Source organism: Podarcis melisellensis (assembly GCF_964234715.1).
Source record: "Podarcis melisellensis genome assembly, chromosome: 4".
Classification (NCBI taxonomy): Eukaryota; Metazoa; Chordata; class Lepidosauria; order Squamata; family Lacertidae; genus Podarcis; species Podarcis melisellensis.
In genome coordinates this window covers 86,500,427-86,526,879 of record NC_138531.1, presented here as the reverse complement: position 1 = coordinate 86,526,879, position 26,453 = coordinate 86,500,427, and the positions used below count along the sequence as shown (strand labels likewise).

Genomic DNA, 26,453 nt, shown 5'->3' with positions numbered 1-26,453 from the left:
CCCTGGAGAGCCACAGCCACACAGCGTAGCCAATACTGAGCTATATGGATCAATGGTTTGACTCTGTTTCTTTTGACTATTGAGTTGTGAGTAGGGACCACTCCCATGATTGAAACTTACATTGACCTGAGTTCTTGGTGTGCTTTTTTCTTGACTCTGTATAAGGCAGATCACTGTGTTCCCAAATATTTATTTAATGCTTTTCTAGAAGCACCCGGTACTTCCTGATTTCTCAGCAATCCAGGCAATGACATTGTCAGGCTGTCCACATATTGCAGGTGGCGCGTGTTGAAGTAAGTGTTGCAAAATCACAGCTAAGAAGCTCAGATCATTTATATGACTGACACCCTTCCTTTGAAATTAAAGCAATGTCCAGACTTTACCACTCAAAAGCTTTACTTGCAGAAATGTATAGTTATTGTCAGGGAACTGCCATCGGAGCCAAGAGGAGAGGTAAGGCTCCCCAATGATGCCGGAGAGGGAACTAGCAAGGAGAGAGGGAGAGCTTCCACTGGGGAAGGAAATCAAGGTGACACCAGGAAGAAAGGGGAGGCTGAGAGTACTTCGGAGGGAAGGCTCCGAGACTCTTCCAGTGAGATCAGCGGGGAGAGCACAGGACCTCTGCTTGGCACGCCTACGCTGCGCAGAAAGCTTCCGCGCAGAGAAGCTAGGAGGAGACTTGGAGTCAAGGAATTTTTATGTTGGAAGAAGTTCAGGAAACGCCCACTGACGGATTCTGCCAGTGACTGAGACAGCCGCGTTGTAAGGGCTGTCAAGCCGGGGAAAGGTTTAGCCATACAACCAGCTTGGAGCAGTTTGTGGCTTACGCACAAGCAACCCCAATTCCCATTACAGTTATAGATGAGTTAAAACATAATATTTACAGTCATATATTTATCCAAACATGGGCTTATAGTCTCTTCTTCTAACTTCCAAACAACTGTATTTTCCTCGCTTTCCAGAGCTCGGCACTCAGCTTTCTGTATCTTCAAGTAGGCCATGCCTTGTAGTTCCTATGAGAGATTTCCCCTTTCAGCTTCCCCTGCAGCTTTTGCTGTCTTTCTTTCAAGCAGAGAAGAAGCACTACAACACTCTATTCAACTTAGCAGTGTTCACAGTGGATTCTAAAACACATACTGCTTCACATAAAATGGAGTCTCTCCTTTTCTAGATACCTCCCATGTGACCAACATTAGCCAATGACATGAGAACTGCTAGAGAATTCTCTAGAATTGTTACCCAGCCAATCACATTTGAACACATAGTAATGCATACAAGCATTTGCAATTTCAGGGGATTAAATTACTATACTTAAAAGGGCAGGCGTCATAGGCTGAATCAGAGAAATGCCACCAACTGCCACCAATACTTCCAGCCATTTCACTACACTGGCTCCTTCATTTCACTGGAACATCTCCTTTTGAGAGACTTGGAACCAGGCAGAACTTAGATGACTCAAGAAAGCAAAGCCGCCTGATAATTCTGTTGACTCGAAGCAGACTTTGTGACAGGGCTTGGCAAGAAGGATTTGGCACCTCTACTTGCAAACATATGGAGTCGCAGAATAACCTGTACAATTAAATGGTGATTTAAATGACAAATCAATCAGGAATGTGTGACAGCACTCAGTAAATAAACTCACTAGTTTCAAAACAGCACCAAGGATGAGGTAATTGAGGAAGTTAATCAGCTGTTATATTTGGGCTTTCCCCCTTCTTCCGAGAGATAGCAAAGCATAGCAAGTGGCCTTACATTGATTTAGACCACTCTTCCATCAAGCTCGGCATTAGCTATATTGACTAGCAGCAGCTATTCAGGGTCTCAGGCAGCAATCTTAGCCTAACCTTACAAGAAGTTCCTGAGGATTCAACTTGGACTGACCATGCAGGACAGATGTTCTGTGCTATGGCCAACAATACTCTACAATTCCTTTAAAATGATTGAGAAATTGCATTTCCTCCTTTAGAAAGGTAGAATTGTGAGAGCTACTGAATTTGAATCCCAGCACTGATATTTTCCTCCTCCTACGTCTCCCACCCCATCCAACCCACCCACAACCCCCTGCATACCATCTGCAATCCATCTTTTTGCTCTTCATTAAAGTGAGAATTAATAAATTGATTTCCCTCCCTAAGCAATAAGCTGCGCCAAAAATCAGCGAGATAAATGTGTGTTTTAAGAAGTGAGCATTCATATGTGATGGCATAGATGTTTGCAATTAGTTGAAGGAAGATTCCCTAACAATCCTACTGACATAGTGAACTATGCGTAATAATAGGAGAGTTAAAGCTATACATAAAGTTTTAAAGGCCTCATTGAAAATGAGATATTATTTACTGATGAATTGTTCCCTCCTGCCACCAAAGTTTTAGAGGCTAGTCCTTGGGAATTTATTGTGCGTGCCTATAATAGTAATACAGTCATTTAGGCGCTGCTGCTGAAACGATCCTTCCGCTTGCATCTATCAGACTTCTTTGTTAAGTGTGTAAACACACCTTTAAGCTCCATCAAAGGTGTGTGTTGATTGCACAATGGAAGCTAATGAATCAAATCTAGATCTTTGGATAAAATTAAACTTGCTTGTTGAGAGACCATTTCAATAAAGAAGAGTGGAAAACAGCGTCACGATGAGTTATTCAGAGGTTTAAAATAAACCACTGAAAGCTTTGCTGTGATACTATAGACACAAATATACTTTCCATAGTGCTTAAAACAAGGATGGGGAATCTGTGGCTACTCCAATTGTTGCTGGACTACTGCTGCCATTGTCTCTGACAATTGGTCATGCTAGCTGGGGTTGGTGGGAACTGTGAAGGTGCAGACACTCCCCAGTGTCCCTATTTTCCAGGGACATTCCTGGATTTACAGAAACCGTCCCAGTTTCTGATTTGATTCCAGAATTTCCTGCTTTTCCTTAAGATGTCCCTATTTTCATCGGAGAAATGTTGGAGGGTTTGGAGCTATGTGACCCCCCCCCCCCCCGAGTCAAGGAGATAAATAACTACACAACCTTTGGAAGGCAACTGAAGGCAACCCTATATAGGGAAGTTTGTAAACATTATGTTTTTATATATTTTGGGAGCTGCCCAGCGTGGTTGAGGCAACTGAGTCAGGTGGGTGGGGTATAACAATAATAATAACTAACAACAATAAAGTTGGAAATGTTGGAGAGTTTGAAGGTGGCTCCTACTGCTGTCTCAGAGACAGAGTCTCCTGTGGTGAGGAATTGATTGCTCTGATAATTGTGAGGGGAAGTAGAGGTTTCCTAACAGCTCTCAGGACCTTACACACAATAATAATAATAATAATAATAATAATAATAATAATAATAATAATAATAATAATAATAATAATAATAATATTAAAAACAGAATATTAAAAACACGATAAAACATCAAACATTAAAAATGTCCCTAAACCGGGTTGCCTTCAGATGTCTTCTAAAAGTCGGATAGTTGTTTATTTCCTTGACATCTGGTGAGAGGTTGTTTCACAGGGTGGGCGCCACTACCGAGAAGGCCCTCTGCCTGGTTCCCTGTAACCTCAGCTGGACCTCAGTGCCTGGGCAGAATGATGAGGGTGAAGGCACTCCCAGTATTCTTTGGGGAAGCTATGACTGTTTAAAGTGCTATCATAGTGCTACAAATATATGATGTGGATGTGTCCCATGCCTGAATGTACACTGTGTCTCCCACATTCAAAGTCAGTGCTCTATAAACTGGGATAAATAAATGAAAAAAATTCCACCCAGTGATCTGTTATTTTCCAGTCAGGAATTAGCAAAAGGGGACACCCCCCCTCAAAGTTCAGGGATGTGTGTGTATGTGTGTGTCTATACATATACACACACATTATATATATATATATATATATATATATATATATATATATATATATATATATATATATATATATATATATATAACATATGTATTCCGGGTTTCAATCCCCCCCTCCCATATCATTTTCAGGTTTGTAAGGCTCATGGGTTCACATCCAAAATTCAATATTGCTCTGCAGCTATATTTGATTCTTTCAAATGCCACATCACTCTGGGATCAGCTCCTGACATAACTTGTTAACCAGTGTCCTGGGGCAGTAGGTACACTCGTAATTCAAATATAGTCAATAGTCAACATCAATCACAGCCTAAGATTTCTGAAAGTTTTTGGCATATCAATGCATGCTAATGAGCAGCAGCTTGAACAGAAGCGGAAAGTGCAAAGTCAAGGAAACGTGATGTGCTGAAGTAAGGTCATGACAGCAGCAAGCCAAGCATGCTACTTTTTTAAGGCAAATGGGTGAGCACTGTTAAGAAGTCAAGAGTGGCCACTGGATTGTGTCTAAAGTGAATTGCAAAGAGAAGTTGGATGTCCTGTCTGAGGACATCTAAGGGGAATTTAGCATACTTTTGATGAGACTTGTGAAATTTCTTAGGTTAATTCTACCCATCTCTAACTCACCATGAATTTTACCTCAAGCAGAATTTGAGGAGAATTTGGAATCCCTCTTAGTCAAAGAAAAAATTTCTAAGGAGCTTCAATGAATACAAAATGAGCTAGCTAAATTCCTCAGAGAGAGATTCAAAACATCTCTAGGTTATTATGAATTAACTGAATGTGACACATGAGGCAAAGGTCCCCACTTGAGGAAAACATCTGAATAACCTTGAGAGTTGCTGAGATTATTGACATTTCTTAGGGGTGGAGTTCACATATCTCTAAATTTAAAGCTGATTGAGGGTGAGGATGGTCACAACACTTCCTAATTACTTAAATCAGGGCGAGCTGCCCTCCTCTCCAACAGCTTCAGAGATCTTACCAGATATTTCTGGTGCAGTTTCAAGAGCGCCTCCCCACCGCAACAGAAACTTGCTCATTTCAAAATGAAAGCTGAGATTCCTGGGATGGTGAATTCTAGAATCATAGAATCATAGAGTTGGAAGAGACCACAAGGGCCATCGAGTCCAACCCCCTGCCAAGCAGGAAACACCATCAGAGCACTCCTGACATATGGTTGTCAAGCCTCTGCTTAAAGACCTCCAAAGAAGGAGACTCCACCACACTCCTTGGCAGCAAATTCCACTGTTGAACAGCTCTTACTGTCAGGAAGGTCTTCCTAATGTTTAGGTGGAATCTTCTTTCTTGTAGTTTGGATCCATTGCTCCGTGTCCACTTCTCTGGAGCAGCAGAAAACAACCTTTCTCCCTCCTCTATGTGACATCCTTTTATATATTTGAACATGGCTATCATATCACCCCTTAACCTCCTCTTCTCCAGGCTAAACATGCTCAGCTCCCTTAGCCTCATAAGGCATCGTTTCCAGGCCTAAGCTCACCTTTAAATCTTTTTATTTTGTTTGTTTTCACAGACAAAAGAAGATGCATTGTTTGGAATCCAAAGGGAAAATAATATTTTCTAGGACAAGTTCTGGAATTCAGAAAGCCCCTTTTCTTAGACTTTGGCCTCATTTGTGCTTCCTAAGTGAAAAATCACCAGAATCACTCTTATTATAAAAGCATACATCAAATTTCATGGATCGTGCAGAATACATTATAGGCACCTGTTTTTATTTTTAACCACCATGGAGGAGCTGCTCTCACAGACTCCAGCTTTCCAGCTACAGCCAATGCCAACTGAGCCAATAAAGGATAAGTGCGGCAATGGATGCAACTTCCAGTAGCCTAAATTCTAGTCACACAAAAGTCAGAGATTTCTGCACACATGCCACAGACATCTCTCCATCATCCACCCAGGCAATCAGATTCACAGCTGAAGGACACATTTCAACTTGGCACAAGCAGCCAAGGATGATACAGAGCAGGGTCAGTCAGAGGTTTCTCCTGGGGGTTGTTTTAAGACCCAGACAGAGATTCCTGGGAGACAGGGTTTGACCTCTGAGTCTGAGGTTCCCCAGTCTGGCACAAACAGCAAAACAAAGCAAAACGAGCTTAAAAGCAGTGAATTGAGAGGACTTTTGGAGTTGCAGTAATGAAAAACATTTTCTGGATTATGTCCCAGTCTTCTAGGGAAAGCTAATGGCCTGTGGCATATTCAGTTGACAGAGCGATAGTGGCAAACATCCAGTTGTGTGCATCTGGCAGGAGGGCATTTCGCTCTATGCTTGCTTCATTTCACCCAAATCATTCTGGACCTGTCATTTCCAAATATTGGAATGAACCAGAGTTTGCTTTGTCTGAAGAAGGGGAGTTATTGCTTGCTTTATGAGTGACAATCTGTGAAATCATGATGAGAGCCATTCATCCTTGGTTTTCAGGTTACAGAGATAAGTGCTCGACATTGTGAGGGCATTCGATGCAGCTCTCGCCAGAGAAAGCTTCTCCATGTGCTAGTGGTGGAACTACTAATGCATTTGAGCAAGGTGGGTGTGGCGATCACACAGGGTCCCCGGATGTTTGACGGTCTATTGATCCCTGTGCCACTACTGTGATCGCTTCCCTGCTGCCACCAACCCATTTCTCTCGGGTACACACTGAGTCCAGACAGTTGTTAACATTAAACCAAATAAACAAGTTTATTTTATGAGCATTAACAGGTTTATGGTTTCAGATAATTTTTCTTGTCAGTTTTGTAACCTTAGTTTCTTTACCGGCCTATACCTTCCTAATACTTTCTGACTGATTATCTCAACTTAACAGCTTCACTCTCTCACATCAGACTAGCCCAACCCACAGACTTATCCTCCCTCTCTCTTCTCTAACTCCAGACTGACTTCTTAACCACTCTAACTCCTCCCCTTGGGTTCCTATAGGTTAGTCATTTTACAATTAGTTAACCCTTTCCTTATGAACCCAGTATGATGTCACACACCTAGGAGGGCAAATGCCACAGTGGGAAAGCTTTTTCAGGACGAGGGCCACATTTTCTTCCCAGCAAACTTCCAAGGGCCACATACCAGTGGCAATGGGTGGAACAATGAGTGTGTGTTGGACCTTTGCACAGTAGGCTAGTACACCCAGCCACAAACCCCTCTACTTTCCATCTGGCAATAAAATAGCAGCATCAGAGTTCAAGCACACCTTCCAGCCAGGGAAAATCACTCAGGTTTGACTAGTGAGGGTTGCTCAGAAGACGGGTATGTCTGAAGAGGACACGGGTATGTCTGAATTTTGCCAGGTTGGGCAAAAAAGATTCCTGCATTGCAGGGGGTTGGACTAAATGACCCTCATGGCCCCTTCTAATTCCATGATTCTATGATTCTAAGCATCTCTGGCTGCATTCACACAACCATTTCCCCCATTTCCTCAGCGTGCTTTCCTAACTCTTAATTCCCACGTTGTGTTTGAGATTTCACGTGACATAAAAGCCGCTTCCGGAAAACAAATGGAATGAAGTGCATGTTCATACTGCTCATTTCCAAGTTATTTGATTCCAGTGGAAATCTATTTGCGGCCCCTTGAAAACGGAAAATTGTGGGGGAAACGTGATGAGATCTGGGTGGTGTATCAGGGAAATAATTGAAGGGGCGAAAGAACACATGTGCGGAAAAGGTAGGGGAGTAGCAACACTGTCCAATGACATGTGTTATTGTGTTACATCACACCCACTGGTGTGAATGAAATTCAATGCAACAAGTTGCATATTGGTCAAAAAGCCACAGCCGCATAACACAACAGGTGCTGCAGTGTGAAAGGAACTTTAGAAAACAAGACAGAAGTGCTATTCTTATAATAATGAGATCTAATGCAATATTCCCCATGTCTGAATGTACCCTCAGATTGGCAAGAATGTCAATAAGAGGTAAAAGGTGTAATCTTCAGTTCTCCTGAGTTTATTACATTTCCTTCCTTCCTTCCTTCCTTCCTTCCTTCCTTCCTTCCTTCCTTCCTTCCTTCCTTCCTTCCTTCCTTCCTTCCTTCCTTCTTTCCTTGAACCAATCCACCATTATGCTTCACATGTAATTTAAATGGTACTGTGGATTAAATATTAGATAGCTGCATTAAGGATTTTTTTTTTTAAAAAAAATAGTGTATACTCCACCAGATCAGTACAGTTGTATCCCCCCTTCTCTTGGAATGATGAAATCAATACAAAACGAACAACCCGCACTGCTACTTCTGACATTTTTCGCATGTTTGGCTTGGCCGGCTGTGTATTGCATCAGGATTCAGGTCTGAGCTTTATCACATGCTCCAGAGATCAAGAAATGCTGGGAGCGATATTTAATCAGCCTTTAGTCTGCACAGTGGATCATCCTGCTCTTGAGCAATGCCTCTGGCCAGTATGCATGGCACGTCATTGATAGGAATGGCAGGAAGCCTTGTCCGAGCTTCTGGACAAAAAGAAAGGTCAGTCTCCTTGACCTTGGAAGCTGCTGGCAAGGGCCTCAGAGGAAATGAGGGTGAACTTTGAGAAGTTCTTCATTCACCCAAGAACAGATTAATGGGGAAGTATCAGGGGAGCCGGAAAGAAGAACTCTCTGTGCTTAGGAAGGAAAATGTGCCAGAAATAGTTGCCACATATAATATAAACATACAAACCAAGGCAGTTTCAGTCCCATGGTGAGGCCTGAATCCCGATTGGAAGGGATCCAAATGGTCCGCATCCTCCAGGCATGCTTGGAGTGGTGCATGCTCTAGTTATCTCCCGCTTGGACTACTGCAATGCGCTCTATGTGGGGCTACCTTTGAAGGTGACTCGGAAACTGCAATTAATCCAGAATGTGGCAGCTAAACTGGTCGCTGGGAGTGGCTGCCAAGACCATGTAACACCGGTCCCGAGAGATCTGCATTTCAATACTAAAATACAATGATTCATCAAATATTAAAAGCTTCCCTAAACAGGGCTGCCTTCAGATGTCTTCTAAAAGCACAATAGTTGTTTATTACTTTGACATCTGATGGGAGGGCGTTCCACAGGGCAGATGCCACTACCGAGAAGGCCCTCTGCCTGGTTCCCTGTAACCTCACTTCTCACAGGGAGGGAACTACCAGAAGGCCCTCAGAGCAGGACCTCAGTGTCCAGGCTGAACAATGGGGGTGGAGACGCTCCTTCAGGTATACTAGACCGAGGCCTTTTAAGGTTTTAAAGGTCAGCACCAACACTTTGAATTGTGCTCGGAAACGTACTGGGAGCCAATGTAGGTATTTCAGGACCAGTGTTATGTGGTCTTGGCGGCCGCCCCCAGTCACCAGTCTAGCTGCCACATTCTGGATTAGTTGCAGTTTCTGTATTTACGTTACAGCTATTTTTCAGATATTTCTTAAAATTGTCCCATTCTAGAATGAACTCCTGTCTAGGCTTGTCTCTAATTCTTTCAGAAAGGGAGGCTAACATGACATATTATGTCAATTTCAATAACCATTCAGCCCTAGTAGGGAGCTTGTCATTTTTCCAATTCATTGCAATAAGAACCCTCGCGGCCACGGTTGCATACAAAAAAACTTTTCTTATACCCTTAGGGATGTCAGTACCTGTAATTCCCAGAAGGAATGATTCTGGTTTTTTAAGGAAATTCACTTTCAACATTTTTTATTTTTTTTTTAGTTTTATGTATATATCAAGGGGATTTTAGAAGACATCTGAAGGCAGCCCTGTACCAGAAAGTTTTTAATGTTTGATGTTTTCTTATGTTATTATATTTGTTGGAGCCCAGGCCAAAGTGGCTGGGGCAACCCAGCCAGATGTGTGGGGTATTATTATTATTATTATTATTATTATTATTATTATTATTATTATTATTCAGGAGAAGGCAGACATCCATTCCTCCTTCCCACCTTGCCAATGTTCTGGATTTGGTGGCCCCCTCTGGTTCACCCCTCCCCCTGCTTTTTTTTTTTTTTTTTGGATCACTCTGCCAATCCACCGGTTTAGCTTTAATGGGTTGTGGATGGTAGTGGCTCAACTGATGAGGTAAAGAAGACACAGTGGTAAAAAAACCTAAGGCTGTAACTTGTGGGATAATTATAGGGGCTGTCCTCAACGGGGTAGAATGCCAGAAACCACACTGAAGAGTCGGAGTAAGTAAATTAATACCCGAGGGGATTAACTTGCCAAAAGGCTGAAGCAATCGGCGGTAGCGTAATAATTGTATCATAAGCATCGAATACTACACCAGCTAGACACACACAGAGAGAGCATTGTGCTGCTTTGCCAGCATCAAGCATTATCTTTTGGAAGGGAGCTTTAATGCCTGTCCCGCCACATCACTGGATGCCAGGACGGTAAGGGACGACGATTTATATTTTACTATGCATTACTGGCAAGTTGTGGCTTCCCCTGTTCTCTTACCAGCAGGCAGGGCCGCTTCCAGAATTTCCAGGAGAGGGGGAGAGGATTGGGTAAGGTGGGTCACTTTCGTATGGAAGAGGCAAGGCATGAAACTGGAGAATTCTCTCTTAATTCTCTTGTGCTACCATCTGGAGAGCTCTGTGGAAAGAGGAGATGCCACCACCTGTCGATGTGCCAGACTCGTTGTGGTCGTGGAATCCCTCGCAGCCAGCCAGGCCTCACCACCCCATTGAATCGGATCCTTTCTAACTGGCTGTTCTTATGAAACAATTTGAAAAGCAACTTCCTCAGTTGTTGTTTTTTTTAAAAAGAAAATGTGTGCTGATGTTTGTTCACGTCAATCTCGGTGCAGTATTATTTGCAAGACAAAGGACGAGTGGGGCCTGTAACAAAATCTTGCAGCATTGAGCTTTTCTGTTCAGGATAAGGTAAAGGGACCCCTGACCTTTAGGCCCAGTTGCGGACGACTCTGGGGTTGCAGTGCTCATCTCGCTTTATTGGCCGAGGGAGCCAGTGTACAGCTTCCGGGTCATGTGGCCAGCATGACTAAGCAGCTTCTGGTGAACCAGAGCAGCTCACGGAAACACCGTTTACCTTTCCGCCAGAGTGGTACCTATTTATCTACTTGCACTTCGATGTGCTTTCGAACTGCTAGGTTGGCAGGAGCAGGGACCAAGCAATGGGAGCTCACTCCATCGTGGGGATTTAACCACCAGCCTTCTGATCGGCAAGCCCTAGGCTCTGTGGTTTAGTCTATTTTATTCCATGTTATTTTATTATATTGTACTCCAGTCTATTTGCCACTCCTGGTTTTCTCTCTCTCTCTCTCTCTCTACCCATCCGCTGCGACATCCCAGTCAGTATTCTGTGGCCACTAAACATATTCAGTCTTTATTTGGGCTGATCTGGGGGTTTCCTTTCCCCCTTAGGTTTTCTTAATTTTTCTTTCGAGGGATGTGCTAGGCACCTGCAACTCTGGAATCCCCCTGAGCGCCTGATATCTCTCTCTTGTGTATAGATTATGCTGTTTTGGTGAGATAAGCAACGGCACTCAAAGAACTGAGATTGGGATTAGTTTGTATGATCGCTTCCTAGTCTTTTTTGCTCTCCCTCTCCAAGTTCCTTTACAGTGACCTGGATTACAGTTCTTATACCGTCACTTTTTGCATAAATCCAACAAACATATGGCTGTTTAAATCCCTGCTTTTATAGAAAAGCCCCCCCCCCCTTTATACAAAGAAAGAGACAAAAAGTATGTGCTCTTCCGTGATGGGTGCAGCGAGATTTTTATTAATACAAATAACAATCTTTCCAGAGCTGTGGGGTGATCTTAATTAAATCTGAGAAATTGCGTGCGCTTAATTAACGAGATCACTTTTTGAAATTTAATATGCTATAGCTGCAATTTATTTGTGTGTGTTTGTGTATACACAAACACAGAGCCACAGATTACCAGCTTTTATCTGAATGTGCCCTGATGCCATTTCCATAGAGAGCTGAACTTTGCTAGGTACCTACAGAAAGATTCAGGGGAACAAGGCAAGGCATAAACAAAACTCTGCATTGGGGAAGAAGGTTTGCTTTGTGCAATTTACTCCCTTCATTTCTGGAACATCGCAAGGTGAGGATTGCCGTGTGATAGATGAAAGCAAGTTTGAGTCAAGCTGCATTTATACTGGGTTTGAAATATCTCTATTTTTGGCCATGCAGACCTTAATCTTTAGTAATATGCTAAGTGCAGTGAGATGAACGTGAACAATGTATCTGCTTACGCTGGAGCTAAATTAATACCAGAGGGATTAACCTTCAGTCGAGTGTAATAATTATGATTGTAGTAATTATTATAGAAAAGCATTTTTTTCCATGGTAACGTTTACTAATGGGTTGCATCTCAGGGGGTGGCTGGGGGGGGAGGTGCTTTAGTTTTGTAGAGTGAATATGGTTATTCTGATTTAGATGTGGAGAGTTCAGATTTCACCGCCTTCCCTATTAGTTAAGTCACATTATGCCTTTAAAGTGCAATGTTGCAGATTTAAAGAGTCATGGCTTCCCACAAATAATTCTGGGAGCTGCAGTTTCTTAATAGTTCTGAGAGTTGTTGGGAGACACCTGTTCCCCTTCACAGATCTACAGTTTCAAGAGCTTGCTTATTAAACCCCATGACTCAAAACAACAACAGTGGACCTGTAATATCTACTGCCTAGTCGCAAATATCAGCTTCCTAAGGAAGGTGGTGGCTCAACTGCAGGCGTTCTTGGAAGAAACAGATTATCTGGTCCCCTGGTTTAGGGACTGAATTACCCTTGACCGCTCTGAAAGATTATCTTTATTAGGAGAGCGACAGAAGGAGTTGACCCTGTTGATTGTCCTTGATCTCCCTGTTGCTTTTGACACCATCAGCCGTCCTAAATCTGTGAGTTGGAGGCCTGCTTCTTACATGGCTCTGCTTCTTAAATCAGAGCAAAAGCCAGAGAGTAGCAATAAGTAATGTGTCATCAATCTCTAGGCTTTTGACTCATAAAGTTCAGCAGTGTCCCACTCTGTTTAAGAATAAATGAAGCCCTTTGGAACTATTATTAGTGGATTTGGGGACAAGCCATGACCAGTGTGCAGGTAACTCAGCACTAGATTACTGTACTTCACTCTATGTGGGGCTGCCCTTGAAGCTGATTCAGAAGTTGCAGCTAGTGAAGAATGTGGTAGGAAGATGGGGAGCATTTCTGATAGACCTGACCTGGCTTTCAAAATGCTACAAAGTAATTGCATTGGTTTGTTGCCTGCTCCCATATAGACCTTTTCTGAAATTCAGATTGGTCGGGAAGGCTCTGTAGGCTGTAGTAGCTCTAACCAAGGCAAGGGAGCACCTTCTCAGTGGTGGCACTCCAGCTATAGAACTCTCTCTCCTCTGAGAATTGACAGCTTCCATTGAGCTGACAAATCACCCAGATAGTTGCTGTGTTTTCTTCCAGGATGGATATGCATTTTTCTTACTTTCATGTGTCTGCTATGTGGGAACTGATTGGGCATATGGACTCGTATGTCAGGATGAAACCCACTCTGGAATTGCACATGCAATGAAAATAGTGGAAGAAATGTTTGAAATAAGTGCAATGAAATAAGCAGCTGACTTAGCAGGGCCCTTTGTAGCTGTCCAGGGTCCTGAAGTTAGATTTGTGCCTTGATTCTGCCCACTTCTCCTGTGAACCTCAAGCACCCACACAACAGTGTCTTCTTCCTTACCACCCAGCAGGGGGTTCATTTCTGCAGGCCGCTCCTCCACAAGGTTGTTGAAAGGAGGCAGCATCCTGCTGCTTCATGAGTAGCTTTCCTGCATCCCCGCTCCTCCACATACAGCTGCTGAGTGACCTTGGGCTACTCATACTTCTCTGAAGTCTCTCAGCCCCACTCACCTCACAGAGTGTTTGTTGTGGGGAGGAAGGGAAAGGAGATTGTTAGCCACTTTGAGACTCCCTAGGGTAGTGATAAGGCAGGATATCAAATCCAAATTCTTCTTCTTGCGATGCAGCACCTGCATCCTGCAGGATGAATCCCAATCCTTGAACCGAGCGAGTTCATGGCTGATGTGAGATTTGTACAAGTGACAGTCCCATAAACAGATTCATACGCAGCTCTCCACTTGAACCTTTTGTTCCGTGCAAAGTTAAAGCGGGGAGGGGGGGAAATGCAGTATCTGAATCTATATGCACAGAGTTGCACTGTGAATCCCAGGAGTGGTATAAATGCCACCTAATAGTGCCTAAACATTTGCGAAAGACCTTTCCATTACTTTTACAACACTGTAAACATTCTGTAGAACACAGGTAAATTGCGACGAGGCATTAATACAGCACCTTTGGGCTCCATGAATTCATTCAATATCTACCCTTCTTCTTCTCAGTCCTTTCCCCATCCTTACATTCATTTTACTTCATCTGAGGCATTTACATATAATTAGCATATATACAGTTTGTTCGGGGAGCGCATTTGCGGAGCCATTACTCTATACGTGCTACTGTACTGTGCTGCATAACTTAAAACTGTCCCTTTTCTGTAATAAACACGACAATGAGAGGAGAAATAGAATCAGCACCAAAACTGGAAATGATGAACAATTCTCTTAAGGGGGGAAAAAACCCCTAAGTGTATATTGGCTATTTAGGATACCTTTAAAATATCCTTGTTAGATTTGACTTCTGTTTAGAACCAGGCCTCTGTCTCAAAGAAATGGCTTGTCAGATGTCCATGGGAAGCTCACAAATAGAGCAGGGCTGCAATGGCTGTCCTATTGTTCACCTCTCATTCTCACTCGAACAGAATGAAGGAGTGTAGATCAGAAAACCTTCCATGAAAAGCATGGATCTGGAGGTAATGGGCAGCTCAGCAGGAGCTTGTTCTTTCTGAATCATGAACTGTGCTCCTCAGCAGGCATGACGAGCTGACCTGAGATGGCCATTAGTCTTCATGCAATGGAGTCCGCAAGTGCCCTTGTTCTTTGCTATGTCCTTTTTCACTCGCTGTGCTCAAATATATAAATTGGGGTGGGGGGCTGAAGTGGACAACACTTTGGATTTAACAGATCGGGGGGGGGGTCAAAGTGGAAAGAAAGGCTGCATACACACCATTCCTTTAAAGCACATTAGAAGCACATGACTTTCCCAAGGAATCACAGGAGCTGCATTTTATCCCTCACAGAGCTAAAATTCACAACAGCCTTAATGAACTAAAGTTCCCAAGATTCTTTTTGAAGGGCTGTGCTTCAAACATATGGTGTGATAGAAGTAGATCCAGAAACAGATTGCCTCCTTTCTTAGTGCAATTGACACAGACACAGTTATGCGACCCCTGAGCCAATGAGATAAGTAACTATACAACCTTTAGAAGACATTGGAATGCAGCCCTATATAGAGAAGTTTGTTAATGTTTAATTGTGTTTTTTATATATATGTTGGAAGCCACACAGAGTAGCTGGGGCAACCTAGTCAGATGGATAGGGTATAAAGAGTAAAATTGTTGTAGTTGTTGAATAGGATATCCCTATTTCCATCAGAGAAATGTTGGAGGGTAATTTGCCAGTGCATTTCCATCCATCCATCCATCCATCCATCCATCCAGGTTTTCTTTTTCTATTAGGCCTAGATCTTCATCGCTCACCATCCATGGTCAGAGACAGTATTCGTGTTCCTGGACAAGTTCCTGGAAACTGTAGGAGAGGATTGTTCCCTTGCTCTCAGGTCCTAAATTCTTGTGGGAGCCAGCGTGGTGTAGTGGTTAAGAGCAGTGGACTCGTAATCTGGTGAACCGGGTTCACTTCCCCGCTCCTTCACATGCAGCTGCTGGGTGACCTTGGGCTAGTCATACTTCTCTGAAGTCTCTCAGTCTCACTCACCTCACTGAGTGTTTGTTGTGGGGGAGGAAGGGAAAAGGAGACTGTTAGCCACTTTGAGATCCATTAAAGGGAGTGAAAGGCGGGATATCAAGTCCAAACTACTACTACTACTCCTCCTCCTCTTCTTCAAGCCCCAACCCCTCCTTCTTCTCATGGGGGAGATCTCACAAGACCATGTAACTCCACCTTCTCCACCACTTCCTGGGCTGTGTGCCACTGGGCAAAACTACCCCACCCACAGGTCGCTCTTGGAATGAGGCTTATCAGAGTTCAGTGACAAATTCCAGGCAAAACCACTGAAGGAGGGGGGTAACATGGGGAGAGTTCAACATTTGGCCCCCCAGTCTGTTGTTGTCCACCCCTGTTGAACATTAAGTAGAGATATGGTCCTTTAGTGCTTTGAAAGAGCAGGAATTTTTTACTTTTTCAGAATACCAGTCAATTTGGCCCCATTCCAAGATTCTGGCAACTTATTGGGTCTGTTAAGAGTCTTGCATACTATTGCAGTAATAGGTAATAAAGCATCTGAACATCTATTATAAAGCTCCATTGGAAAGCCATCTAGCCCAAGCAATTTATTACTTTTCAAACATTCAATACTGCTTTGTTTCTCTTGAATAGATACTGAAGCATTTAATAAGGTCTCTTTCTTCTTGAAAAAGAAATCATTAGAATATTTAATACATTCAAAACAGTTGGCAATGTTATCCTGAGTTGTGTTTTTCCCCCCTCTTCTGCTAGATGAATCAGAGTATAAAAATGATACAACCTCTTTGAGCATCTCATCCATATTATACACATAATTATTATCTCAACATTCAATTCCGGGGGGGGGGGGGAATCCAGACTGATTCGCATTTCTAGGGCAATACTTTACCAGACATATTTCCAAATTAAAAAAAAAAAATCTGTTTCACAAAAAATCTGGGTTTCCCCCTCAATATATTTGTACAGAGAACATCCAGTCCTTTTCATTAGTGTCTTGCTATTTTCCGTGACTCCCTGAATTTATTCTTCTCCACTAAAATAGCAAGCAAATGTTCTAACCATTCTTGCCCTTGTTTGCTTATTCTTTTTATTGAAGTGACTTCCCTACTTAATTAATATCTACTCCTGCACCTTTTATGTCGGCTTTCAAGCAGCACAGTCTGATGCATGTCTACTCAGAAGTAAGTCCTATTGAGCTGAACGGCCCTAGGCTGCAGATTACTGGTTGGGATTTCATTTAGCTCTCACTTAACCCCTATCTTAAAACAGCTGTACCAATTCATTTTCAGGTCCAATTTGAGGTGCTCATGTCAGTGTTTGAATCCCTGAAATCTCCAGGCCCTGAATATCTGAAAGGCCTCCTCCTTCCCTACAGACCCTCTTGGGTGCTAAGATCAGCAAATAGGTCCCTCTTGGTTGTTCCTCCATCTTCAGAAGCTCAAGGGGTGGTAACTCAAGAGAGGGCATTCTCTGTGGCATTTGCTAAGTGCCCCAAATAGCCTAGTAAGGCTCTGAGACTGAGGTTTGTGTGGCAACATAGTCATAGCCCCTCTTAGCCAAGGCCTCCTTCCCTCTTTTGAGATCCTGTGAGATGATCTCAGTCTCCATGAGGTGATAATGTCCCACCTGCACACTGAGCTCCTGTGCTATCAAGCAAAGTTCACAACTTAGCTGGATTGCCCCCATATATTCTTCTCATGTTTGAACTACAGTGGATCTCAGTATGAATGGGTGTGGGGGCCTAGAACTGCCCTCCCAACACTGGAATTTCTAGTGCTTTCCTGGATGGGGTGGGGCTGCCGTATGGTGAGGGCTACAACGATGTACCAGAGGTGGCACCACTGGGAACACCAGTGCAGCCAACTGGCCCAACCTCACTGCTGCTCCACCTCAACCCAACAAAATCCCTGCGTTGTGTGGTAGGCAGCAGAGAGGGGAAACTTGGGCTGGATCCTAAGCTTGGTCATGCAACAACCCAACATAGAATACTGTTTTAAAGACTTGTTTCCCCTCTGCCAGGCTTAGGCAGAACAGGAGCCCAACTGCTGATGAAAGAACCCAAATCCTGAGATCATCCTCTGAGGTACTTCTTCATGTGCCTCCTCCATGAGAAGTCTGGAAGGTGACAGTGCGAGAATGGGGGTTTTATGTAGTGGCTTCCCGTTTGTGGAAAGCTTTCCCCAGGGAGATCCACCAGGCACCTTCATTATATACCTTTAGGTACCAGGCAAAAACATTCCTCTTCAGCCTGGCCTTTGGCTGGCTGACATCCAGTGTCCTTTAAATGTGTTGTAGGAGGAAGGATTATTTGTTGTTGCTCTTAATTTTACTATACATTTTGTGTTTTTTATATTGTAATTTTATGTTGTGAACCCTGAGTTCCATGTATGAAGGTCATATTATTATTATTATTATTATTATTATTATTATTATTATTATTATTAAGCCAGCTTGCTTTATGTCAGCTTCTTGCACAGAAGAAGGGTTCCTTACTCATAGAATTGTATCACACCGCAAAATGAAATAACGTTCCCCATTCACAATCATCCTTCACATATTAAGCCTGTCTTTAACATCACACTCAGCCTGCATAAGAGGCACTTAACATTAGGGAATATTGGGAAGAATGTCTCCTTTTGTTTACAACTTTTTTTTTATTTAAAAAATGTTCTGTCTTAAATCTCTATGATAATTTGGAAGATGCTAACTAGACTGAAAAAGCCTTCAGGTCACAAGTTGGGATTTATTATACACAAATCAGAGCTAGCCACTCCATAGGAGATGGGAAGCCTCGACGACATAACTTTTAAAGCCACATTGAGAAACTTTATATTTCCTTTCTCCCTATTAGCCTATTTGCATCGGTGCAATAGTGAGCGGTTTCTGCCGTTCGATGGAGAAACAGAATCCTCAAATCAATAATTCATAGCCCTGGATGATAAAACTAATATAGCAAGTTACAGAAATGTCAGTGTGCAATGGGGAGGCGATAGGGAAAGATTGCAGAGAAGTTAAATAATTGTTACTCAGAACACACAAGTACAAATCTAAACATTTAGAGGCAGTCAGGAAATCTTGAAGGGCCGGTCCCCTGGGGCTCCACAGAGGAATTCATGTTTCTAAAGTAGGCGGTTTTTTATTATTACTCCTGGTGGAGCAGGAGGTTTCATTGTGTTCCACGGTGTCAGCATAACTAAGGCAAATAAACTTCCCTGACATTAATGATCACTCTGTTTCTATCTTGTCCCTGGGAAGTGTGGGGAGAAAGAAAGAGAATGAGATCAGACTGGGGTTTCTAACGCAATGATCTTCAAACTTTCCATACTCAAGAAAAGCCCTAAATGGCCTCGGTCCTGTATACCTGAAGGAGCGTCTCCACCCCCATTGTTCAGCCTGGACACTAAGATCCAGCGCCGAGGGCCTTCTGGCGGTTCCCTCATTGCGAGAAGTGAGGTTACAGGGAACCAGACAGAGGGCCTTCTTGGTAGTGGTGCCCACGCTGTGGAACACCCTCCCTTCAGATGTGAAGGAAATAAGCAGCTATCCTATCTATAAAAGACATCTGAAGGCAGCCCTGTTCAGGGAAGTTTTTAATATTTAACGCTGTCCTGTTTTTAACACTTGATTGGAAGCCGCCCCCAGAATGGCTGGGGAAACTCAGCCAGATGGGTGGGGTATAAATAATAAATTATTATTATTATTAAACACTGTCCGCATGCATGCTTCTGTGATAGAACCCTTGCGCACTGCAGTGCATGCTGGGATATAGTCTCCATAAAGAGAGCCTGCTGGGTAAAGCCAATAGTTCATATAAATCAGTATCCTGTTCTCACAGTGGCCAACAAGATGCCTGTGGGAAACCCACAAGCAGGAGCCCCCAAGCACAGGAATGTTTTCCACTCCGACAGTTTCTAGTAACAGGCATTAATGCCTCTGAGCATGGAGGCAGAACAGCAGCCATGATGGTTAGCAGCTATTGATAGCATTATCCCCCTGAACTTGTCTAATCCCCTTTAAAAGCCATCCAAGTTGGCAACCATCGCTGCTTCCTGTGGGGAGCATAGCTGTCAATGTTTTCCTTTTTTTAAGGGAATTCCCCTTATTCCAAATAGGGTTCCTCGCAAGAAAAGGGAAAAGTTGGCAGCTATGGTGGGGAGCAAGTTCCGTAGCTTAATGATTGGGCTGCACAAAGAAGGACTGTCCTGAATCTTCCAAAATTTGGATGTCCATGAATTCTAGTGTTGGGAGAGACATGCACATGGTTTCAGCAGAATGTCAGTAGTGGCGAGGAAGCCATTTTTCCGGGAACCACAATATCAGACACACATTCCAGCTTTTCTGGTTGCTGGTGGCAAACCTCTGGCATTATCCTACCAAGTGTAGGGATGGGGGAGAGGTTTGGTGCAGGTTGCACCGAAAGATGAACCCATCTTATTTGTACTTGCCCAAATAATAGGTGAACTGAAACTACCATCACTCAAAAATCTGTACTCGATTTTGAAATGCAGTCCCCCTGTCATGTAAGACATATGTAGATGCATATACGAGGGCAAAGTGTGCATAAGAATCCATATATTAGTGAAAGGAACATATACAGTGGTACCTCGGGTTACAGATGCTTCAGGTTACAAACGCTTTAGGTTACAGACTCTGCTAACCCAGAAATAATACCTCAGGTTAAGAACTTTGCTTCAGGATGAGAACAGAAATTGTGTGGTGGCAGCAGGAGGCACCGTTAGCTAAAGTGGTACCTCAGGTTAAGAACAGTTTCAGGTTAAGAATGGACCTCCAGAACGAATTAAGTTCTTAACCCGAGGTACCACTGTACAACGAATTATATCAGGAGAATTCTTTTTGCAAAAACTTTGTATGTTATCCAAATTGTATATAAATATGTGCTTATTAAAACAGGAAAGTTGATGAACATAGGCACCGACTGCTGGGGACTGAGGCACTTTGCCCCGCTCTTATTTTAGGTGGCCAGGGCCCCCCATTGTTCAGAGGGTGAATGCGGAGCCTGACATGGCATGGCTCTGTGATCAGCTGCTGCTACAGTTGCCAGTGGCTGAGGGCAGCTTCCCTCTGGGGAAGCCATGACAGGGGAAGAGGAGGAGGAGTTTGGATTTGATATCCTGCTTTATCACTACCTGAAGGAGTCTCAAGGCGGCTACCCGAAGGAGTCTCAAAGCGGCTAACATTCTCCTTTCCCTTCCTCCCCCACAACAAACACTCTGTGAGGTGAGTGAGGCTGAGAGACTTCAGAGAAGTGTGACTAGCCCAAGGTCACCCAGCAGCTGCATGTGGAGGAGCAGGGAAGCGAACCCGGTTCACCAGATTACAAGTCTACCGCTCTTAAGCCCTACAGCACACTGGCTGGAAGGGGGAAGGAAGAGGCCATTTGGCTCCATGTGATGTTGGGTGAGCGATGTTAGGACGTCATGTTAGCCTCCTCCCCCAATGTTTTTGAGAAGTTGGCACCTCTGTTGGTGAATTTTCATGAAGACTTATTTCTAAACAAACCATCACCCAAACACTCCTTCCTTGGAGGTTTTTAAGCAGAGGTTGGATGTCCATCTGTCATGGATGCTTTAGCTGAGATTCCTGCATTGCAAGGGATTGAACTAGAGGATCCTTAGGGTCCCAACTCTACAAATCTATGATGTTATGCTATGATTCAGATTTAAGACCTGAGGGGTGGGAGATGATAAACTGACAGAAACTGAAATTGACAGATTCACCCATCCCAAATTTAGCCAGAAGGATGGTTCTTTGTGTACAATGGGATTGTACACCTGGCATTTCCCATAAGCTTCAAACAACAAGGAACCAGTCCTGTGCTTGCATGGGGAGCTTTGTCTGTCCATCAAAATGCCCACCTGTTGGACCACAACCTTAGGCGTAAGGTACGCTAGAATTACTATTCCCCTTTGCATTGAACAGTCACTGTTTGAACAACTATACCCTACGCCATGCATACTAAAAGGGATGATAAATATGTATCTTATGCAACTGTTACTCTAGAATATGTACCAGGTCTGATCCCTTAGGGCAATCGGCAAAACAAGCTTTAACCTCATGTGGCTTCCTTGCAGGGTAAACTTCAAATTAAATAATTAAGCTGCTTACGGAACAAAATAGAGAAGTTTACAGGTAGAGCTCCATCTATCATTAAATTCCCAAGACAGCCTTTTGAAACAATGTAGCTTGTGATTTATGGGGTCTGGTAATGCAATGCGTAGTGTATCCTCTTTCCTTTTTGCACATGGCTGTGATTCTTCCCTGAACCAAACAATTACTATTAGAGACTGACAATTTCTAAATACTCATTTGGGTGGTACTTAATTATACTTATTAATGGCACAACACCTGCCTGCAAAGTATATTTCCTTTTAGGTTTAAACCCAGGCACCCCAAATATGGTGGAACTATGGGCATATGTTTATTGGGGCTTAGTGGGTCTGTTATTAAATCTTAGTGAGCAATATCAACACATTTTGTTTCATAGAATCATACAGTTGGAAGGTACCTCAATGGTCATCTAGTCCAACCCGCTGAAATGCAGTAATCCAGCCCACAACCATCCCTGGCTGGGCTCGAACCACGAACATTCTGGTTAACATTAAGATGCACTGACCCATTGTGCCACTGGGAGGGGGATGGTTTTGTCTGATACAAATATTATTCGTGTGTAAGCCACTATCTATTAATGTCCCCGTTCCTTGTCCAAACACTCCCTTGCCTCAAACTCACATTCTAAAACAGATAGCAAGCTTGTTCTCCAGATGTTGTTGGAATACAGTTTCCACCATTTTTTCTTTTAACCACTGACCATGTTGGGTGGGACTGATAGGAGTTGGACTCTGGCAGTATCTGGAAGACACCACTTTGGCTGCCTCTGGTCAGAAAAGATATGACACAAAAGGAAAGGGGGCTGGGAGGGAGAAGGAAAAAAGCAAGCTTGGGAACTAGATATTAGGTTCAGCTCAGAGAGCCTTCTGGTGGTTCCCTCACTGCGAGATGTGAGGTTACAGGGAACCAGGCAGAGGACCTTCTCATTAGTGGCGCCTGCCCTGCAGAAAGCCCTCCCATCAGATGTCAAGGAAATAAATAACTATCTGACTTTTAGAAGACATCTGAAGGCAGCCCTGTGTAGGGAAGTTTTTAATGTTTAATGTTTTATTCTGTTTTTCATCTGTTGGGAGTCACCCAGAGTGGCTTGGGAAACCCAGCCTGATGGGCGGGGTATAAATATATTATTATTATTATTATTATTATTATTATTATTATTATTATTATTATTAGCTACAGAGTTCTTGTAGCATTGAGGAGAAGTTTAGAAAGCAGGAGCCAAAAACTCTCAGCAAAGGGACTCTGCAGTGCCACCTCTTCTAAAGCCAAATGGAATGGCTGTTGAAAGGCAGCAAGTGAAGGAGAGGCCTGTTAGAAATTGTCATTTAGTAGAGCTGTCAGAAGTGGTCCTGCAGTCCCATCACTCCCTCCTATCACTTTTAGCCAATGGTGTGCTCTATTGTCATGAATTGGCAGGAGTGTAGACATGACTGGTACCCACTTGTGAGGAGTGTAGGCATGATTGGTATACAGCAGGATAAGCTGAAGCTGGGGGAGGGGAGGTTGGGGACTTAGGAGGTAGTCAGGGGACATCAGAGGATGTTTAAGGGGCAGGATGGGAGCCAGGGCAAGTGGACACATCACCAGAACCAAAGGTGCCCCTGTCTCCCCAAACACAGTGGGCTCTGAGGTGTCAGGAACTGTGGGAAATGCAGTTTAAGAGACCGAGCCAGGTGAGAATGCAGTCTAGCTTAGTGGTTGATCAGGTGAAGATCAAAGGACTTGATGGATCTGAGCGGAGGTGTGTGGCCACTCAGCTTCATTAAGCTCAGACCAGGTGGGGACCACATGTTTGTTAAGTGGAGAGACACAGCTAATCAGCTGGAGCAAACTCGGGGACAACAAGTTAGACTTGTTGAGAGGAAAAACAAAGAAGCAAGGCAGAGACTCTGTGTTTGCTCAACTTTTCCCTGTTGAAGGACCATGCCTTGGCTGCTTCGGGAACTCCACTGGGCTGCAATTTCAGGACTTACCCCACAATGCCAACCCTGGATCTTCTTCAGAAGGTTTGACTTTGAATCTTTCTCATCGCATTGCATTGGACCTGAACCCATATTTGACCACTGGTCTGTCTGACTCCTTTGTGATGTTGCCATTGAAACTGTGTGCACTATTGGGACTTACCTCAGAGTACACCAGATTCAGGACATCTGCAGAGCATGGGTAACCAGCATGGTGCCTTCTAAATGTTGTTGGACTATAGCAGGCATGGCCAAACTTGGCCCTCCAGATGTTTTGGGACTACAACTCTCATCATCCCTAGCTAACAGGACCAGTGGTCAGGGATAATGGGAACTGTAGTCCCAAAACATCTGGTGAGCCAAGTTTGGCCATGCCTGGGCTATAGCTAACTCACCTTCATCATTTTCACTGCTCAACCACATGTGTAATCAGGATCACCAAACTGGACCATGAATCAACACAGGGTTGCCTTGAACAGCCCTTTTCACACTTACACACATGCATCAAACAATATTCCCAGCTTTTCTGATTCCTGTTTGTTTCCCACAACTTGAGAAAAAGCAACCAAAAGAAAAAGCAAATCTTGTTTTTTTTCATTAGAAGTGAGATGGTACTGTCAGATATTGTAAGCTGCATCCTGCTTGAGGTCATCTGTTATTTAAAGTCAGTAGGTTCATCAAACTCTCCCTTTTTCTAAAACCCAACTGAGAAGCCAGAGAGCAAAGTTGCTTCCATTAAAATACAAAACCTCTAAACATTGCAATCTTCTGCAGTTGCTAATCAGACCGAAGCAGAACTGCATGTGGCATTTGAAGATAGGAAACTCTGTGTTGGGAAAATAAATAGATGGAAGCACAAATGTGGTCTGCTTGGTCCTTCGCAAAAACAATAGGAATGAGAATGTCAAATGGACATTTCCCTTGTGTATTTTAAATCTCAGCAGGGATGAGAATCTGAATGTCACATAAAAGCCCTGGATAAAAAGTTGGGGTCTGCATTGCTGCTTTAAATGTTGTCTCACTTTATTTCATCCAGTAGAAAATGGGTTTGATGTTCAGTGATCCCAAAATGAACAGCTTAAAGAAGTGCTTCCTTCCTCCCTGGTGTGACAATGTCCACACAAGCTTATATTTACACAATATCAAATGGCAATGAAACTAGTGCAATGAGACACACACATACCTTTTGATTGAAATTACTGCAGTAACATTGTGCCCACCTTTAACAATATCTTTTGTAGGAGAGGTTGCAACCCGGGAAATGACAAGTTGGAGATGAACTCAACAACCCTGTTCCATAACATGCATGCATTGTTTATATACTTTGACAATGAGCATAGAGGCTGCGTCACATACACACAGCCATGCCCCTGCGATTGAGGGGGGCAGGGCCGCACAATGTCTGCATGCTCCATGGTGTGCACACATGACATCAGCATGTCCTGTGGCATATGCACTCTACCTCTCTTTCAAATCAGAACTAGTGAAGGCGGTGAAGGTCCTGTGTGAGTGTCTGGAGGCAGTTAGAAGATGGATAGTTGCTAACAGATTGAGGTTGAATTCTGACAAGACAGAAGTACTGTTTTGGGGAGACAGGGGGCGGGCCAGTGTGGAGGACTCCTTGGTCCTGAATGGGGTAACTGTGCCCCTGAAGGACCAGGTGCGCAGCCTAGGAGTCATTTTGTACTCGCAGCTGTCCATGAAGGCACAAGTCAATTCTGTGTCCAGGGCAGCTGTTTTCCAGCTCCATCTGGTCTGCAGGCTGAACCCTATCTGCCCGCAGACTGTCTCACCAGAGTGGTGCATGCTCTAGTTATCTCCCGCTTGGACTACTGTGATGCACTCTATGTGGGGCTACCTTTGAAGGTGACTTGGGAGGTTGTGGACTCTCCTGTTAGAATTCCTGCTCCATGATTGCAGTCATAGGATTGTTGTCTATCACATGACGGTGTATGTTTTGACTCCACAAAGTGGGAAGTGACGGAGACAGGATGTTTGTGTTACTGTGTTCCGTGAAGTGGGACTATTGTCCTTTGTTCTTTCTCTTTGCTGTCTGATGCTAGAGAGAGAAGGAGCCATGTTGCAGTGCTCCGTGTGTGTTTATATGTAAATAAAGTAGATTAGCCAAAATACTGAGTTGTTGAGGTCTGTTACGCAAGCTGCTAAGACTCTGTGGATCCCTCAGTGTGCTGATGTCTGTTGGCATCGGTCGCTGTGATGTTCGGGTGGAAGAAAACTTTTGAAGCTCCTTAACCAAATACCAGAAGAGAGAGAACATGTCAGTCGGGCATCTCTGCCAGGGTCCTACTTGAGTGTAGGACGAGCTCCTGACAGTGGACTCTCCTTCCTTGGACGTTGTTAAGCAGAGTTGGATGGCCATCTGTCATGCATGCTTTAGCTGAGATTCTGCGTTGCAGGGGGTTGGACTAGATGACCCCTGGGGTCCTTTCCATCTCTACAATTCTATGTATTACATTCATGACAGACATTATCATTTGGAATGCAAAATATTGGCGAATGAAATATAAGTAAGTAAAGTAAATTTAGCATGTTTGAGCTCCTTAAGCACCTGGACAATCATGTCAAGGTACCTAAGGGACCACCTCTCCTGGTATGTCCCACGAAGGACCTTAGAGTCTTCAAATAAAAACATCTTGGAGATCCCGGGCCACAGGGAGGTTAGGCTGGCCTCAACAAGAGCCAGGGCTTTTTCAGCTGTGGCCCCGATCTGGTGGAACG

At 43.7% G+C, this 26,453-nt stretch overlaps 1 protein-coding gene across 3 annotated transcripts in view; it reads left to right on the top strand.

Annotated features, from left to right (window-relative positions):
- CNTN5 (contactin 5) overlaps positions 1–26,453 on the top strand; it is a 650,966-nt gene that overhangs the window by 124,104 nt on the left and 500,409 nt on the right. The window lies entirely within an intron of this gene.